At 41.6% G+C, this 20,337-nt stretch overlaps 1 long non-coding RNA gene across 1 annotated transcript in view; it reads right to left on the reverse strand.

The window, feature by feature from the left end:
• LOC138250420 (uncharacterized) overlaps positions 1 to 19,803 on the reverse strand; it is a 68,410-nt gene extending 48,607 nt beyond the window's left edge. The window contains exon 1 of the long non-coding RNA XR_011194962.1: positions 19,701 to 19,803. This is a non-coding gene — a long non-coding RNA (uncharacterized lncRNA). The remainder of the gene's footprint in view (positions 1 to 19,700) is intronic.
• Between the last annotated feature and the right edge of the window lie 534 nt (positions 19,804 to 20,337).

Raw genomic sequence — 20,337 nt, forward strand, 5'->3', positions numbered from 1 at the left:
TATCTTTAAATACTAACTTGAGACATTTGTGTAACTGGTTGTGTGTGCGTGGGAAGGGAAGAGGCTGAGCATTTGTGAATGTATGATTGAAAGTATGTAGACGGATGAAAGAATACATAGATGAGTGCTGATTAAAAATACACCTGAGTGCAAGGATAAATTATAAATGAGTAATGCGTGAGTATAGAAAGAACTTCTTGAGTAAAGTTTAGATAGTTTGGAAATGAATGAATGGATGGCTGGGAGTCGATGGGTGGGATATGAAGATGAATGTTTGAATAAGGATGGATTATTAAATTAATTAAAATTCGAGGATGGGCTGATGGGTCAATGACTGAGAATATAGTATAGAAAGAGAGATGGAGGCATACGGATTGGGTCGTTGAATTTGTGGGTGGATGAATGACTGGGAGATGGATGGAAGAAAAGCATAAGATGGTGTGCATAAATTAACGTGATGGGTGAATAACTTTGCTTACAGATTGCTGATGGTCTAGGCAAATGGAGCGGGAACAAGACATGGTCCGAGCCACATGATGGCTTTACCTTCACTCTATAGCAGTCTAGTTAAAGCTTTAATAAGAGGGTGGGGTACTATATATCAATAACCAGCTCATAACATGAGTAAAAACCACCAACGAGGAGATTATGCCTGGAAAAGGGGATTTTGCTTGTTGAAAAAGTGAGACTTTAATCTTTCCTATGCCCCTTTTGTTGGAATACAGCCAGTTATTAGTTTGAAAGTGCTACACACGGACATCAGGAAGTTAAACTGCTTGGATACTGAAGGCAGCACCACAAGCAGGGGTAGATGAAGTTACTGCTGCCACCATAAGCAGTGACCCCAACTCTCACTATATAGCTTGTTCAGTGGACTGCAGTAACTCTAATAAGCTCCTTCAGTACACTACAGTAGACAATATTGGTCTCTGCTATTCATGCTATTAAAATGGCCTGAGTGCAGACGTCCATCTGCCTGTCTACATTCATGTGCATGGTGAAATGAGGAACATGACATGCACCCGCTAAATGGTTCAAAACTATTGCCTGTATCCCAGATGGACTCAATAGTTCCTCAGTGCTGGCTGAACTCAGATTTACTTAGGGTACTGTGCATCGCTCGGAGAGAGCGTACCTTATATAATCTATAGTAACATGAAATGCTTATGAATTAATGTGTGATAATACCGCTCAAGTAATTATATTAATGTATTTTGTTTAAACGTGCACTTGTAATGTGACCACGGGGAGTGGCCGCCAATATATACGTGGACTAATATAAAAATGACTAATGTTGTAAATTGCTATAAAAGAATAAGTTTTATACTAATTATTAATGATTACATTATTGAATTTATGCTGAAATCCTTGTAGGCCTTAAGTTAGCATGAGCCGGAGCTTAGCTTCTTGGCTCTCATATTAAACGTATTTTTCCTATCTTGCAGTGTGCTGACTCGCAAAAGGACATGACCCCTTGTTTTTTTCAACACTAGAAACTGAATGTAACCATAGTAGATCCGTTCCCATGAAAATCCACATTGCTTGTAGAAATTACTAATCAAAATGCAACAGTGTAGATTAATGTAATGTACAAAGTCATTCAAACCGGTAAAGACAATGGAGCTACTGACCAAAGGATGTGCAAAGAATTACAGAAGGATGAAATCATACCGGACGTGCTTCCTCCGAAGACGCCAATCATGTGGACCAATGAAAAGCTTGTAAAATAATATGGGGTGAAAGATTAATGACAATCTGTTTTCTAATACAGTAGGGTAAAGATAGTGGGGTATAACTAAGATCCAATAGGATTTTAGGGGATTGTACAACAAAAAGGGGATAAAACTCATGACACGGGAGCCATTTAGAATTAGGTAGCGAATGCTATCGATTTTATCCAGAAACTTTGTCACTCTGTTTGGTGACTTATTGGTTTGCTTAGAACCATCCTCGTCCTTTGATTGCCCTTTTACACTTTACCTCCTTATGAAGGAAGTGCCCCTTTTTTGCCCTGGAGCTGAATTCTGACTGATGGCGATTAGACTGATGCCCTGAAGACGAAGACTGAACTTGAGTGCTGACCTAAACTTGGAGGGTAACTATGACAATATAATTGTGATTTGTCAGTTTGCTTTTCCTTTCTAGGTACCAACTGCTTACTTTTGACAGAGACGATAGCTAGATGTTTTCCAAATTGGTGTTCTAAATTGTTTTGCATGAAGCCCAACATGTTAATGCTAATCAGTGGTTAGGACAGGAATTCACTAAACTGACGCAAATAGACAAACAAGTGAATCTATGCTTTGTTGAACTGACGCGTTAATGACACTCTGCTATAATTGACTTATGTTGACGTTGTGTTATGTCCTAATAATTGCGTTCCACGCGTTAAGTCTTATTCAAGTTGCCAAATTATGACAATGTTATTGAGTGTTTTGCTAATGAAATTAACCCATATGCTCTTAGAATTGTAACCAATAGGGAATAAAACTCATAACATTCAACTAAACTGGTGTGGTTATTCAGGACTGCAAGGTCATGGTGGTGTCTTGAATTGATTAATGTCTTTGACCAAAGTAAAATGTATTGTGATGAATATTGATGACATCATTGACGTATTGATTGATATATTGATTAGCTATCTCATCCTAAGGTGTCTCTCAACTGGGTCAAAAGATTCATTGGCCTAAAACGAGTCCTGATGTGTAATAGATGATCATAAAGGGACGCCTTAGCAGTTCTGGTAGCAGGGCGACGGTTTGGCCCTTTGGGGCCCTAGGATGGAGAATTATTGTTTAGATTGTTTTTCTGAAATAATGCAAATTGGGGGTATGATGTGTTTCTAAATTCAACATGACTTTCCCGGGATCTCGGAGCCTGCCTAAGTGAGTTGGGGATGTTCTCGGCATCTTAGCATGTGTGGAGTAGAATTTGCGCTTGCTCAGCTTATGCATCTTGCAGGTGATTTGTGAAGTTTGGGTGCATTTAGGCCAGGTGATGTTGATTTAGTAGGAGTGGGCGTACTCCACAGTATGAGAGTAGGGAAGTTGGCGAACTTCATATGAGAGTGGCGCTTTGTGCTAAAAAATTATCCACGTGGTTGGTTGTTAATGTACGGACCCGTCGTGGTCTAAGACTCCGGAGTATATTGACAAGTGTAGGAGACACTTGGGTTTGTGTTGTAATTTGTGCGGTTTAATAGGTCAAAACCCATTGTGGTCTAAGACTCCGGAGTATATTGACAAGTGTAGGAGACACTTGGGTTTATGTTGTAAATTGTGCGGTTTAATAGGTCAATCGGGCGTGGTTGACAAGCCGAGTTTGAGTCAAATTGTATGTATGAAACCTTCAATGGAGATTTGGCAAGTTCTATAGTGCACTAGGATGAACCATTGACAAGTCGAGAGTAGGATTTGCGGGTCGAATTCTGCTTGCGGTGTGGGAACTGAGAAGGAGAGAGTAGCGGCTGAGGGTTTAAGTGAAATCTCTGTAAAGTTCTGAAGCAATTGTGTACCCCTCCTGTAGTAAACCCGCAAATTTGATTTGTTGTTGTTGTTAAAGGTGCTCGCAATATATTGCATTAGTTTGGTGTGAATCTAGTGAAGGGCGGACGAGCCGCAAGACTTTGTCAGTTGCAGTGTGTGTGAGTGTGACTTCAGTGGTGCCGCGCTGAGACAGGTCAGTTGCCGAGAGGGGTTGCGCACGGATTGGCAGCCGTCCGTGAGAGGCAATAGGTTGAGAAAGGTGGGTGAAGAGTGTCCTGGGAATTAAAGTCACTTTCTGATTAAATACAAACAAAAGAAAAGACGCAAAAATGAATTTGATCAAAGCTTTTAGGAGCGCTCTGAAAGGAGACGCATACATTATGGCGAGTGAAGGGGAGCCTACACCACCTGAGGGTACTCCAGCTGATATAGTTATGGAAGTGTTGTGCCTTGCTTATGGATTAAACAATGGCGCAAAGTGACAGAAAAAGAGGGATGTTTGGCGTTTCTGGAGCATGGAACGTTCAATACAAGAATTTTAGAGAATTTGAGGTGGATGTTAAGTGTACAAAAGCCACCTCCCAGGCCAGCTCAGTACGAGGCTTTAGCAGTCTGGGATTTAATGGCTATTAAGCAAAGACAACAGAAATTTGAGAGGAGAATGAAAAGGGCAGAAAAGACCTTAGCTGAGGCTAGATGGGACAATGAGAGCAAAATGTGGAGACGGGGAATAGTTGACGGACTAAAATTGTTTCCAGCAATAGCACAGGGAGACGAAACGCAGGGGAAGAAAGCCACCTGTAAGACCGACAAGGACTCTAATAAGCCCAAAGAGACTAAGAGGTCTTGGATAGAGGAAGATGATTCAGATGATGAAGAGTTTCTTAATCAATTGTTGAATGATCGCGCGCCACCTAATGCAGTGGACGACAATGCTCCAAGCACCAGTGCGGGTCCTGGGAACCAGACACAGGAGAAGGGAGTCACCGATACAATACAGACTAGTGATACAGGTTTGATACAGAATGGTGTCAGTGTACCCACTGCGCCAGACATGCAGACACAGTTGCAACCTCTGCCGCAGATACAGAGAATCTATCCAGACGTCCCAGTACTGGAGACTACTACAAATCTGATAGTGCTGCCTGACCCAATATATACAAAATCAAGGTTAGTGCAGATTGAGCCAACTCCACAATTGCTGCCGCAGCAACAGCTAATACCAGGGTATAATCCAGCAGCAGGACCTCCATTAGTACCTGCCCCGGCTTCAGAGAATCAAACTCTGGGAGTCGCTGCTCCGCAGTGTTTTGGACCAGGCCAGACACCAGCTTCCACATCGTTACCAATTACTGTTGGTCCACCGGTACCATTGTATGCGCAAGGTAAGCCAGGTATGTGTCATCAGGGAGTAATGACCCAAGATGCAATAAGAGGAGGGTCCATGAGAACTCCCCAGTTAATGGCCCTGGGAGAGCAATCAGTTGAAAGACCAAGGTCTTTGCTAGACCTCAGCCCGGTTGAAGCACCTTTGGAAGCAATGAGACAAGCAGGGCTAGGTGTGCTAACCCCACAGACAATAAGTACAAATGCTTCACAGTCACCAATGATGCATGCAGGGAATATTTCACTGTAAGGTTTTTGGGTACAACAGTTAAATGAGTGGTTAGAAAAGACTTATGCTTCACAAAAGACTGCAGTAACTGCAGAGAAACCGGAAAGGTCGGAAAAAGATGAGTACCTGAACCTTTCGAGACTGGGCTGGAAGCTGCTGAACTAGTGGAAGGGACAATAGTGGTCAACAGATTAGAATCGTACACAGAAGCAGAGTTAAGGTATCTGTGCCCCAAGATTACTAAAGAAGTGGACAAGGTGCATCAGAGGTTAGCGAACCTAGCAGACAAATACAATATTGACATTGAGAATACTAAACATTTGAAAATAAGTTACAGACTAGACTTCGACTCCAAAGATTTTGATCACATGAGGTCGGCCGGAATAAAAGGCGTTGAAGAGTCAATCCATGCTTATTATGAGAGGTTGTTGAAAGCATTCAAACATTACAGTGGCACTGAGACTATTGAGCCGAAAGGCATGAACCACCTTGTGTTTAGATTTGTTGAAGGGCTGAGACCAGAGGTTAGCCAGATGATTAAGAATCATTTGATTTGTTGACAAGCGAAGCCGATTGATGAGGTGTTGCAGTACGCGAAATACTGTAGTGATGAGATTGAGCTGAAGCACAGAAAACTGAAGGAGAAAGTGATGGTGATGCAGATAAGGGCAGCGCAGGCAGGTATGCAAGGGAATGGAATCCAGCAGATGGTACAGCAACAACCGCAAGGGAATGGCGTGTTTCAGGTGCAACCAAGAGGCCGAGGTCGAGGTTTTGTAAATCGCAGTCCAGACTTGAATACTGTTGTGGTTCAAAATGACGTACAAGGGATGAAAAAGATGTCACCATGTCACGCGTGCAGGGGCGTGCGGCATTGGAAGCGGGAATGTCCAAATGTGGTGCATGATGGTGTTGTTCAACAAAGCACTGATGTCGGTACATTTCAAAATGTGAGAGGTCCAAAAATGAGAGATCAAAATCCGAGCTTCCAAAATAACATGGTCAAGATGCAGGGGTTACAGCCCATGCAGCAAATGCAAATGCCGCGTGTTCAACCAGCACAAATGCAGCAGGTACAACAGCAGATTCCCATGGTACCTAGACAGCAAATGCAATTACCCTTAGCTCCAATGGGACAGCAACAGGTGATGCTTCCTCAGCAGGTCACAGGTCAAGTAGTGAGTCAAAATAATACAGTACAGCAATTCCCATTACGTGGTGAAAATGGAATGAATGATGAATGGTCGGATGAGAGTTCAGACATTGAAGAGTGCAGGCCTGCAGCGTCCTTAGAAGTAGACCAGAGAGGACCCTATGTAGAGGGTAAAGTGATGGGTCACAAGGTCTCATTCTTGGTTGACACCGGAGCTACACGCGATACAGTCAGGAGTGCAGAGGTTCCGAAATTGCCACTTTCAGGGTGTACCATAAGAGTGGTAGGAGTAGCAAACCAGTACTTGACAAACCCGGTCACAGATCCGGTGCAAGTTGCGATTGGCAACTTCGAGGGACTGGATAAGTTTGTAGTCTGCGATTCAAGTCCAGTGTCCCTACTGGGGAGAGACTTACTGTGCAAAACAAAATGTTCGATTACCTGTTCCAACAATGGAATTGAGGTGCGGACAAACAGTGATGATGAAGGGGACGATGATCAGTTCTCAGAGCTAGAGACAGAGACTGCGAATGAAGATTACCCTTTGATAACCTTATTCCCGATGCTTACAGTGACTGACTTACCAGCTGAGTTACAGGGAACAGTAACAGAGAAAGTGTGGGATTTGACAGGAAAAGAAGTGGGGCTGATAAAAGGAGTAGAACCAGTTAAAGTACAAGTGAAGCCAAATGCAGTGTTTCCCCAGGTGCTGCAGTACCACATGGCACAAGCTGTCCTTATTCAGGTGTCGCACATAATTGTGGATTTTGTAAAGCAAGGAGTTTAGAAAGAATTATTGAGCAGCCCATGTAATTCACCAATAATGGGTCTGAAAAAGCCTTGTGGGAAGGTTCGAATTGTGCAGGACTTGAGGAAAATAAACAAGATTGTGGTAAAGTGTTGTCCTATAGTGCCAAACCCAGCAGTGATTATGTTTCAGGTTCCATGTGATGCAGAATGGTTCACAGTTGTAGACTTGTCACAAGCTTTCTTTTCGGTGCCTCTTCACGAAGACAGCCAATTTCTCTTCAGTTTCAAATTCCTGGACAAGGTGTACAGTTGGTTCAGAATTCCTCAAGGGTTTTCTGAGTCACTGTCCATCTTCAATCAGATATTGAAGAAGGATTTGGAGTCATTAGAACTGCCTTTCAGTTTGACTCTAGTGCAATACATTGATGACTTGTTAATTGCGTCCAGAACAAAAGATGACTGCAGGTACGACACAATTGCCTTACTAAACCATTTGGGAAAGAACGGACATAAAGAGTCCCCAAAGAAGCTGCAGTACTGCCAGAAAGAGGTAAAATACTTAGTGCACTTAATTGAGAGAGGGTCTAGGAGAATATCAAAGGAAAGAGTGACAGCTATTCTGCAGATGAACCCCCAACAACAAAGAGAGATGTCAGGATGTTTTTGGGAATGGTGGGCTACTGTCGCCAGTGGGTTCCCAACTTCTTGATTATCTCAAAACCATTGATAAAGCTGACAGGCAAGGAAACTAAGGATGAAACGTATACCGTAACGTTGTCCAAGGAAGAGCTTGAGTCATTCATGGAATTGAGAGAGTGCATGTGCAGGGCACCAGCTTTAGGTATGCCTGATTACAAGAAGCCTTTCCACTGTTTTGTCATGAACGTGATGCTTGTTCTTTGTCTGTCTTGACACAGGTCCATGGAGGTGCAAACCGTCCTGTAGCGTATTTTTCAACTACCTTGGACCCAGTCGCAGCGGCCTTACTGGGCTGTTTGCGCGCAGTTGCAGCAGTTGGTCAGAGCCTCACGCAGTGTGAAGGCATAGTGATGGGACATCCCTTAACAGTAATGGTTTCACATTCAGTTGAAATTCTGTTGACCCGAACTAAAAACCAGCACATGACACATGCCCAACTTACCCGATATGAGACAATTATTTTGGGGTCGCCAAATGTCTCCTTAAAGAGATGTACTATATTGAACCCGGCAACTCTACTTCCTGTTGAAAGTACTGAGATTAATAATGAAGAGGAAGTGGATCATGATTGTCTTGAGGTAACAGAATTATGTACCAAGCCCCGACCTGACATTCAAGATACGCAGTTAAAAGAAAATGACTGCATTATGTTTATTGATGGATCATGTTTGAGGGACTCAGTCAGAAAACTAAGATCCGGTTATGCTGTGTGTACAATCACTGGTATTATTGAAGCTTCCTGGCTTAAGAGAGTGTATTCTGCACAAGTGACAGAATTAATTCCCCTTACTAAAGCATGCCACGCAGCTGAAAACCTTTAAGTCACTACTTATACTGACAGCAGATACGGACTTGTCTTTGTGCACGATTTTGGCCAATTATGGTCACAGAGAGGTTTCATGACCTCTTCTGGTTCTCCAGTGAAAAATGGCGAACAGATTAAGGATTTGTTACATGCGATTCAGTTACCTCTTGGAATTGCCGTGGTGAAATGCAATGGTCATGTTAAATCACAAGACCTTGTGTCATTGGGAAACGTCTCTGCAGATCAAGTCGCAAGGTTTTGCACATTGAACTGTATATCGTTCAAGGATCAGTGGAAATTGTTACCGCAAACTGAAAATGAAACATGTTTGAACTTTGCCTTAAGGGTGGTTGATACCTTAGATGAGTTAAAATCACTGCAGGGCCGTGCAAGCAGGGAGGAAAAACGCTCTTGGCAGAGAATGCAATGTGTACAAAGAGCTGACGACTTGTGGGTCTCAGAGGAGGGGAAACTGGTTTTACCAAACAGTCTCTTGTCACAATTTGCAAGGCTTTATCATGGACAGGCACATCTTGGGAGAGATGCAATGATCAGGTTATTCAAAATTGATTAGTTTTACCCAAAATTCAGACAAGCCGCAGAGGTTACTTGTCACAGGTGGATCATCTGTCAACAGATGAATGCAGGAAAAGGGACTGTGGTAACTTTGAGCCACATAGGGAGAGCTGGTGGTCCATTTAGCAAGATGCAAATGGATTTCATTGAAATGCCTGTTTGTGGAGGATTGAGGTGATTGTGTGTGTTTTCAGCCACTGGATTGAAGCTTACCCCACACGCAGGAATGACAGTCTCACAGTTGCAAAGCTGTTGCTCAGAGAATTAATACCAAGGTTCGGGTTTCCAGTCTCTTTAGAATCAGATAGGGGCAGACACTTCGACAATGAGGTGATTAAGCTCTTGTGTGCTCGATTGGACATTGAACAGAAGCTGCATTGTGGCTACCGTCCTGAAGCAACAGGACTAGTGGAACAGATGAATGGTACCTTGAAGTCGAGAATGGCAAAAATGTGTGCAGCTACCAATATGAAATGGCCAAATGCATTGCCTTTAGTGCTAATGTCAATGAGAAACACCCCCAATAAGAAGACAGGACTATCTCCCCACGAGATGTTGATGGGCAGAGCTATGAGGCTACCCGCAGTACCTGCAAATGCTCTTGTGAATATCACGGATGATATGATGTTGGACTACTGCAAAGGTTTGGCTGATGTGGTTCGCTCTTTTTCCCACCAGGTGGAAGCCAACACATTGCCACTGATCAGTGATCCAGGTCACAACCTGCAAACCGGTGACTGGGTGGTTGTCAAGAAGCACGTGAGAAAGTCGTGTTTGGAGCCGCGCTGGAAGGGGCCATATCAATTAATACTGACAACATCCACTGCTGTGAAATGTGAAGGCGTTCCAAACTGGATGCATGCCAGCCACACAAAGAAGGTAACATGTCCGACTGATGAGGAACTTGAAGTTTCTGACTCAGCAATTCCAGAGACGGAAGTCTCAGGGCCAGAAAACAGCCAAAGGGGAACTGAGACTACAGGAGAGCCCACTGAGGACGGCTTAGTCCCTCAAACAGTAAACGTATCCGAGAGAGGTGACAGTGAGCCTATCTCAGTAGAGGCAGCAGGAGAACTAAATCAAGGAGAAGTTCTCCCAGAAGTAGACGGATACGGTCTGGAGCTTGACCCTGTTACAGACCCAGAAGAAGAAGAAGGGGAAATAGTAGAGAGAGGTCAAAGCACACCGGCATCCCCAGGTCCGTCAAGAGAAAACACCACAGCACAAGAGGAGGGTGCTGTTCAGCATCCTGAAAGGCCAAGCAAGAAGAAGGCACACAAAGGTGATAACTGGCCAGAGAAACAGGCTGCAAAAGAAAAGGTTGTACCAGGCGAAACAATAGCGGAAGAAATCGATACAACCCGAGTACAGGATCTAAGTGAAGGAGAATTGCAAAGCGAACGCAGGTTGAAAAGGAAAAGAACCGCAAATAGAAGGTACACAGGACCTGAATGGGCATATGCAATGACATCTGAATGGCAACAAAAGTTCTTAGCGTTCTGTTTGATCGAGAAGTACCAGGCCAATACTATGGTACCTGAAATCAATCAGAGAAAGAGACTGTGTTAAAACCAAAATTGAAATTGAAAGCTGATAACTGAGAAAAGAGACTTATAAACTACCGGATGTGACACTGATAACCTGAATTGACTTTGAAAACCCGATTATGACAAGCTGCTAACCTGATTTCACAAAGGGTCCTGGAGTGACTGAAACGCTATTAATACATGCAGAGAGAGAGAGAGACTTTACCTCAAGAGAAAAAAAAAAAAAGAGTTTTTAAATTGTCCTCAAGTTGATTGTTTTGCTTTAAGTTATTTTGCTATCTGATTCTTTACAGACCATGGCTCATAATAGAGGTAGTAGCAAGAAGGGTAAGGTGTGTGGTTGGTTAAGTATTATATTAGGTATTATATGTGCAATAATAATTATAGGTGTGATTGTGGAAATGCCGTGGTTGGATAAGAAAACGACTAACAATGCTTCAAAACCTGAGACTATAACACTAACACCGTGGGAAAAGTTTGAGCAAGATGCAAAACATTTGCATGAGGGAAATAATTCAAAAGGGGAACTCTCCACTAACGTCTTCTATCGCTTGCTGAATGAGTATGTTGAAACCATGGATGCGAGAAACTGTTATGTGTGCATAAAGATTCCTTCATCAGTACAAGAAGGGGTCACATATCATAGTCTTCCACTAACATACGGGATAAGTTGTAGCTTGCTATTAACAAGATTTTTTTACCAGGAGCACGTGCAATACTTTTATTCTAACTTGGATGTGGTGTTTTCCTTTGTGCCTGTGATTGAGGTCCTGAACAAATTAGCTAAGGAGCATAGTATAAAAATAGTTAGAGGCTTCTTTGAACCAACACATTTGGGACAGCTTATGCACACTGCAACAATCTGACTTGCTTATTAACAACTGTATAGAAAAGCTTCTTAGATCATACTGATGATAGACGCAAAGCATTGAAAGAGAGACTAGAAAAGAGGCTAGAGAAACACACATATGCAAATGATTATGCTTAGACTGCAATAAAGACGCAAGGCAAACTAGCTATAGATGCATGACATGGAGGGAGGGTTCGTATATACAGGCCAAAATCTGATCATGACACTTTATTTGTGGGAACAAGTGAATGCAGGCGTGTGTTTTTGTTTCAGAGTAAATGGACATTCCTGTTAAATGGACAGGATCCAGCGATCCCTGGGATCTATTATATTTGTGGACTTAATGCTTATTACCATCTCCCTAAGAGATGGTATGGGACATGTTTTTTGGGGATAGTGTTCCCAAAGATTTACCAGATTGATGACTTAAAACAAATACCTAAAGCGTCTGAATTACAACATGTTAGACAAAAACGAGAGACAGTGGCTGCTGTCGTTGCTGACATATTTGGAGCCATAATTCCTTCAGTAGGGGTTATCTTAAACTCCATAAAGATTTGAAAGTTGTCTACTATAGTGGATAACATGCTGACAAATTTTACAGGGGCTATACTCCTGATGGATACTGAGCTTGTTGCAGAAAGAGCTATGACTCTTCAAAATCGGCTTGCTTTAGACATTCTTTTAGCAAAGAGTGGTGGTGTCTGCAAGATGCTCAACGAGCGTCATTGTTGCTCATTCATACCAGACAATAGTTAAAAGATTAGAGGTATGCTTACTAACCTAACTAGAGATAGTACAGATTTGAAGGAACTGAAGGAACCTGGAGTGTGGGAGAAAGTGGGAAAAGGAATTGCCAGAGTAGGGAGCTGGTTTAGCAACATTTGGAAGGGGGTACTTGCAAAAATATCAGGGGGTCTATTAATTGTTCTTGTCTGTTTATTAGGTTTATGGGTACTATGCAAAATTAATGACAAAATTAAACGAAATTGGACGAAGAGAAACAAGAGAAATGAGGAAAGTGAAAGGTAGAAAATGTTTAATGAAATTTGGGAAAGTTCACAAAAGGGACAAGATGTTGAAATGCGCATTATACACAGGGTGAATTTACTAAACTGACGCAAATAGACAAACGACTGAATCTATGCTTTGTTGAACTGACGCGTTAATGACACTCTGCTATAATTGACTTATGTTGACGTTGTGTTATGTCCTAATAATTGCGTTCCTCGCGTTGTTTAAGTCTTATTCGAGTTGCCAAATTATGACAATGTTATTGAGTGTTTTGGTAATGAAATTAACCCATATGCTCTTAGAATTGTAACCAATAGGGAATAAAACTCATAAAATTCTACTAAACTGGTGTGCTTATTCAGGACTGCAAGGTCAAAGAGGTGTCTTGAATTGACTAATGACTTTGACCAAAGTAAAATGTATTGTTGTGATAAATGTTGATGATGTAATTGATGTATTGATTGATATATTGATTAGCTATCTCGTCCTAAGGTGTCTCTCAACTGGGTCAAAAGATTCATTGGCTTAAAACGAGTCCTGATGTGTAATAGATTATGATAAAGGGACGCGTTAGCAGCTCCATTTATAAGACCACGTGGTGAAGCTTGATCAATATTTCCCTTGTTGAAACCATTTTCCTGAAAGCTATAATTACTGGGCAAATCACTCTCACACTCAAAAATCCCACATTGAGCCCAACCCATATCTCTGATATCTGTCTAGTATTTAACCTTCCATGGCCAGGAAAAGCCCTGGAAAGATTTGTAAACAACATACTGATTGATGGCAGTGATATTTAATATCAGTTGGTGGACTTCCAATCCGATTTCCTCTCTGGGCTCAGTATAGAAAGTGTTAAGCTGAAGACAGAAGATGGGGCGCATTGCATTATGAACACAAGAGATTTCTGTTTGCTTGTTCTTGTAGAAGGATCAGCAGCCTGTCCCTTGGTAATTATGGCAGGACATTAAAAGGCATGGAACATTGCTTAAGCTTTCTTGAGCTAGTTTACATCTTTTGACCTCGACAGATACCAAGTGCTGAGAACTGTGCCACTCAGACAAAACAACAGTGTTTTGTGATGTCCCTTAAGATTCAATTTTGTCTTCTGGCCTTTTCAGTTGCTGTATGAAGCCCTTAAGTCTTAGTTACGGCAAATTCTCAAAGGTGCAGACATTTCTGCATGCCAACATGCCAACGACGTTCAATCATAATTAAAAACCTTTGGCAGTAAAGGACATTATCACACTACTCATCTGCCCCAAAAGATCATCGATGTAGATGTCAGAGACCCTCCTCATATTACATGTCAAGAATACTGCATTCCTCAGTGTCATGTCCATCCGAAGAACACGTTTGATCTTGCATTGGATTGTTGTTCTACCTTATCATTCACCCAGGGTCAACTGCAATTTCGACTTAACTTTTGAATCCTCTCCTTACCCTTATCCTCTACATTAATAATGTGGAAAGCAAATCATTTCCAATTTTTGCCTTTAGAAAAATTAACTATCTAATCCATAAAAGCAATCTGAAAACTGTGCTATATACCATAGTTGTCTATAAAATTAGTTTTAGGAAAGGCATTTTTGCAGGTATTCCCCAGTCTTCCATTGCACTATTAAAGTCGGTCCTTCATTAAGCTGCCAGGCTTGTCATCACCTAGGACAAACTGATTACTTACATTCCATGTTGTGCTATGTTCATTGATTTCCACTCATAGATTGGGTTCAGTTCAAATGCTGTTGTCTGACTTACAGGGCTATGGACCTATCCTATTTACCTGTATGAGTTGCTCTCTGTTTCTGGTTGCCTGAGAGGCCGTACATGCCACCATATGTTTTTACCCGAATTATGCATATCTGGAACATCTTTACAAAAGCTATTCTTCATTGATTCGCCTATAACCACTTCAAACTCTCTATTTCCTTACATTAAGACACTCTCACGTTTGATCTCCAAGAATATTATTAGGACCATCCAGTATATGAACTGCTAACCTAACTTCTGAACTCATGCTGATATGTTTAAGCATATTTCTGTTATTTTTTACTTTTGATATTATAACACCATTGTAAAATTCCGACGTAGATAGAGGAAAATGACAGTAGTGTTTATTGTGGACAGCGCAGAGCATCCTCCCTCAAAGCTTCCCCACCATGGAATAATCTTCCCCATATTCTACAGTCCTCGCATTCCACATTCCAGAATCATCCCCTAGGCAACCCACACTTCTAATGATAAAATACAACACATTTCCCCCCTTAAACAAACTAAATAATATATACAATATATACAGTTATTGTTCATATAATAACATAGCATTCACAGTAAAACAAACTTCCAAACTACACAAATCCCCTCAACTTTGAGGGAAGATACCTCATCCAGGCCTCAGATTTGACCCGGGAAAGCTATTGAGTCTTCTCTCCAACTCACTGCACCCCCATACCCAACCTCGTCTCCAAGATTATCATCACTTAAACATCTCACTTCATCTTCAACACTAACCATCACATCTTCCTCTCTAGGCACTTCCTTCCTCTCACTCATCACAAACCCAGAATCCAAACAGTCCTCATCAAAATCTTCAATACGAGCAGAAACATACCCAGGCTCGCATTTAGCCAATCTTTTTACACCCCACACTCTGCCATCTTGAGTTACAACTGACTTTTTAAGCACCTTCACCACCCTCATGGCTTTACCAAATTTGGACATACCTTTCCTCACCAGCCCAGGTTTCTTTATTCTGACCCAATCCCCCACAGCAAAAGTTGGCTCCTTCACTTTCCATTTCTCCTCGTACACTTTTTTATACTTCTGCTTCATTTCCACCCTGTCCTTAACCTCATCTATATTCACATTCTCCAATTCTTTACTTTGCTTCTTCTTAAACCACCACGGACAGAGTTTAGATATGGGATTTCTTCCCCTCAACAACCTGAAAGGACTCACTTCAGTGGTACTCTGAGAAGTAATACGATAAAACCACAACTTTTCTCTTAACGTTTCCTTCCAAAGACCACCAAAACCTCTTGCCCAACCAATACTATCCTTCAAAACACGGTTGAACCTCTCGACCAGGCCATTTCCTTGCGGTTCATACAACGGGGTCGTAACATGCTTGATATTGCTATACCTAAAGAAACTTTGCATTTCTTTAGATAATAGCTGCACCCCATTATCAGACACCACCATCTCTGGAAAACCTTCCCTTGCAAACACTTCTTTGTAAAATTCTATGATGACATAAGATGTGACCTGGGACACCAACTTCACCTCTGACTACTTCGAATGATAATCCACCAGAACCAAGGCATACCAAGCCTCAACAGGTAAAAAAGTAGAATGGACCTGAAATATCGAATCCTAATTTCTGCCACGGAGAATCAGGCCAAGGTACCGGACACAAAGGAGCTGGTACAGTCCTCAACATGTTCTCTGCATTGACGCAAACACCGCACTCTCTGACGGACCTTTCCGCCATCTTATCCATGCCAGGCGACCAAAAACAAGTTCCTATCAATCTCTTTACAGAGGACATACCTGGATGGCCTTCATGCGCATTTTTTTAAATAATAGAATGCATCCCTTTAGGAGGAACACACTTTCCCCTTTTGAACACAAGAATATTTTCAACCTCCAATTCTTCTCTTACACTAAAGAAAGGTGCAATCTCCCCTAAAATCCTATCTCTACTCGGCCACCCATACCTCACATACTGTTTGACCTCTTGCAATACCACATCCACCTGATCACACTCTAGCCACTGTTTATCCTTCACTATCTTGAATTCCTCTGACATAAACTCAGATACAACCGAAACCACATCCATTTCTAATGCATCATGATCACTCACATCACAACGTTCACTTTGAGGAAGACGCAAAAGACAATCAGCCACTGAATTCCGCCGTCTTGGCACATATTCGACCAGGAAAGAATATTCTTGGAACTTCGAGACCAACTTCGCAATGTGAGCAGTGGGATTCCAGCCACCACCAGGTGACATAATTCCAACTAAAAGCTTGTGGTCCATTTGAAGTACAGAACATGACCCCCAAATGTAATTCCTGAAATGTTCAATAGCCCACACTCATGCTAACAATTCCTTTTCAATAACAGCATACTTTCTTTCAGCATCAGACACGGTGCGAGAAGCAAAAGTAACATTCCAGATACCCTTGCCACGCTTCTGAGATAGCACACCCCCAACACCATACATACTCGCGTCAACTGTTACAATGCACTGCGCCTTAACATTAAAAGGTCTGAGAGTAGGCGCATCTGCAATTTCTCTCTTGATTGATTCAAAGACATTCATCTGTCTTTCCGACCATTTATACTCCACTCCCTTCCTTGTCAATTCCCTCAGAGGTTCCATTTTGGTAGCAAAGTTCTCTATAAACATGCTATAATACGGACACAAGTCTGCAAACAATAACAATTTATCACGACTGTCTAAGGCTGGAGCATTAACAATAGCGTCAACAAGTGAACTCTTTGGTATCACTCCTTCGCCTGAAACTGTGTGTCCTAAATACTCTACTAATTTGGCAAAGAAGTGACATTTCTTAATTTTCAGCGTTAACCCATTCTTATTGAGAACCTCACACACTTTTGGCATATGTTTTTGTGTTCTTCCACATTCTTTGAGTAAACCAGTACATCATCCAGATTTTTTTTTACAAAAGTGTCCATCTCCTTGAAAAGTATGAACATAGCTCTACAGACCGATGCTGCAGAAGCCAAACCAAATGGCATACATTTGAACTGGAATAGCAACTGCGGCGTGTTGAAAGCAGTGAGATGCCTGGAATCCTCACTAAGTTCAATTTGAAGGTAGGCAGACCTCAAATCCAATGTGGAGAAAATATTCACACCATCCAACATACTAACGACCTCATTAATATTAGGTAAGGGGTGACAATTGACAATGATGTTTGCATCAAGTTCCCTGAAGTCAACACACAATCTCAAAGATTTGTCTGATTTACGAGCTAAGACAATGGAAGATACCCACTCAGAAGACTCTATTTCCTCAATAATATCATTTTTGATCATTTCCACTAAACCTTTCTTCAATTCATCTTGCACACCAATGGGAACATTTCTCAACTTTTGTACAACCTGCCTCGCATCTCCCTTCAGCTTGATCTTGTGACTATAATTTCCCAATTTGCACAACACATCTGTAAATACTTGTGGGGACTTTTACACAATCCAGTCCATCTCATTACTTTCTTCAATCACCAGCACTGGCTCACAAGCCCTGGGGTTGAGAATAATGCACAACTTGGCTTGGTCTCTCCAACCTAGGACATTAACCCCCTTTTCAGCTACCTACAATTTAATGTTAGCTGATCTACCCTTAAAACAAACTTCAGTATCTACATAACCCATGATATCAATAGCAGTTCAATCAAAACCTTCTGAAAAGATATCAGGAAAAACCAAACCAGACATTCTCCACACATCTTTGAATTTCTCTTTAAAATAATCACAAGTAACAATTGTTCAGGGTGATCCTGAGTCAGCCATAACCTCCAGCTCCTGACCTTCAATAAGTACCAAACACTTAGGTTGTCTCACAGAATCATTGCAGTCCCCATTGTTTTTAAGAGACAAAACTACCCCATTTTCTCCATCATCATTCACATATGAAACCTTTCCTTTACTGTTGTTCCCATTCCATCTAACCACCTTCCACACTCTAGCAAAATGTCCTACTTTGTCACACTTCTTACACTCTCTACCTAAAACTGGACACTGCTGGGAGTTTGCAAGATGGTTTTGACTTCCACAACGATAATAGGACAAATGCTCATTTTTTACATTTTTGTCCTCTCTCTTATTCCATGCAACATTCTTGGGAGGGGCATTACTGCTCTAAACGTTACCCCCCACAGCTCCCACCACATCATAGAGAGAGTTTTTGTCCTTTGACGACTCCTGGACAGATTTTATCCACCTCTCCAATTGTTCCAATGCTTTAGCGGTGTTAATCACATCTTGCAATTTAGGATCACCCATTACCCACAACTATTCCTGAATCCTTTTGCTCCTGACGTGAACAATAATTTGATCTCTTATCATCTTGTCCGTAATAGGTCCAAAATTACAATGCATAGATAAGCCCCTCAACGCTGTGAAAAACTCATTATAAGTTTCTTCCAATTGTTGGGTCCTAGTGTAGAAGTTGAACCTATTCAAAGCAATGCTTGTTGTGGGTTTAGATCTGTTCTCTAGTTTAATCAATGCATCCTTAAACACATCAAAATCCTCATCCTGAATGGATCCTTGCGGTAAAGTCCTAAAAGCCATTTGGCCTTCAGATCCAAGGCAATGTAGTAATATATTATGTTTCCTTTCCTGTGACATTCCATCCTCTTCAATGGCTTTTAAGTATGTCAAAAACTCTTCTTTCCACCTAGCCCATGGCCTAGGGGGTTTGCCTTTATTTTGTAAAAACTTGGCAGGAGGTTCAAATTGCATGTTCCCTCTTCCAAATCCCCAAATCAATAACTACTAGAATTGATGTTACAGCTCAAAATGAAAAAAAAAACAAAAAACAACAAACAAACAAAAAAATATTTTATCATTGCGAGCCACAAGCACTGTAGGACAGTAGTCGATCTCGTCGTGGTGCAATTATTATTTTTTTTTCTAGGAAGCGAATACATTTCCTACAGCAGCTGCTCCATATACAGCAACAACCTAAAGGTGAAGAAACGCGGCGATCGCGTTAAACTGAATATGCGGAACTAAAAAAAAATTGTGGCAGCAACTAAGTAACACTTCCTTGTTGCCAGGTTACAAGGAATGCATTGGTCACGTCAAACCTTGCGTGCAGCCCAGCAAAAACATTGAAACACGTCCTTGGTAACCCTGTTATCAGGCTACAAGGAACGCGATAGCTGCACACGCAATGAATGTTGTAAACAACCTTGCATGTGGTGAATGTTGCCAAGCAGCCACCAAGTTCACATGAAAGATGCGATGTCTTAACGTGTCTTCCGTTACACAACGTCACATAGACATCGCAAGGCTGCCAAAACCACACACCGCATAAACGTAGCCAATAAATATGGCAGTACCAGCACATCCAGCCAGCCATGTTGCAGATGACCAAGTTCACGCCGAGTCCTACGCCGTGGGAGCAGAGAAAGCAGCACCACCCCTGCGATGCTGAAGAATACGTACCGTAAGTGTGCCTCCTTAAAGTCTCGTCCCCAAATTTGTAAAATTCAGACATAGATGGAAGAAAATGACAGTAGCGTTTATTGTGGACAGCGCAGAGCATCCAGCCTCAAAGCTTCCACACCAACTAATAATCTTCCGCACATTCTACAGCCCTCACATTCCACATTCCAGACTCATCCCCTAGGCAACCCCACACTTCTAATGATAAAATACAACAACCATGCTTTCTCCCACTTTTACTTCCTCTGGTTTATGTTTCTAATTGTAGATTATAACATATAATACATTCAGCTCAATCTGAATCACGGCAACACCATAGACTGCAGGTGTGTTAAATAAATAAAACAAATAGTGTATTTAAACTGTTTATTTCGTATACCAAACTAACATATTTGTGATGTGTATGTTGTATTTTGAAAGGTGTTTCAGAATAAAAGACTTCTTATAGTGGAAATATGACACTCACTTCTTGAATTTCCTGAGAAAATGTAGATTGATAGCGTTTTCCATATCCATTGTAATTACATATGCTGCCGATTTTGTATCTTGCTGCTCCTGACCTTCATCTAAGCTACATTTCTTTTTATTGTATCATATTTGAAGTGTGTGCCTTCATAAGAGAAATGACAATAGCTGC

The sequence above is a fragment of the Pleurodeles waltl genome, chromosome 8 (assembly GCF_031143425.1).
Source record: "Pleurodeles waltl isolate 20211129_DDA chromosome 8, aPleWal1.hap1.20221129, whole genome shotgun sequence".
Lineage (NCBI taxonomy): Eukaryota > Metazoa > Chordata > Amphibia > Caudata > Salamandridae > Pleurodeles > Pleurodeles waltl.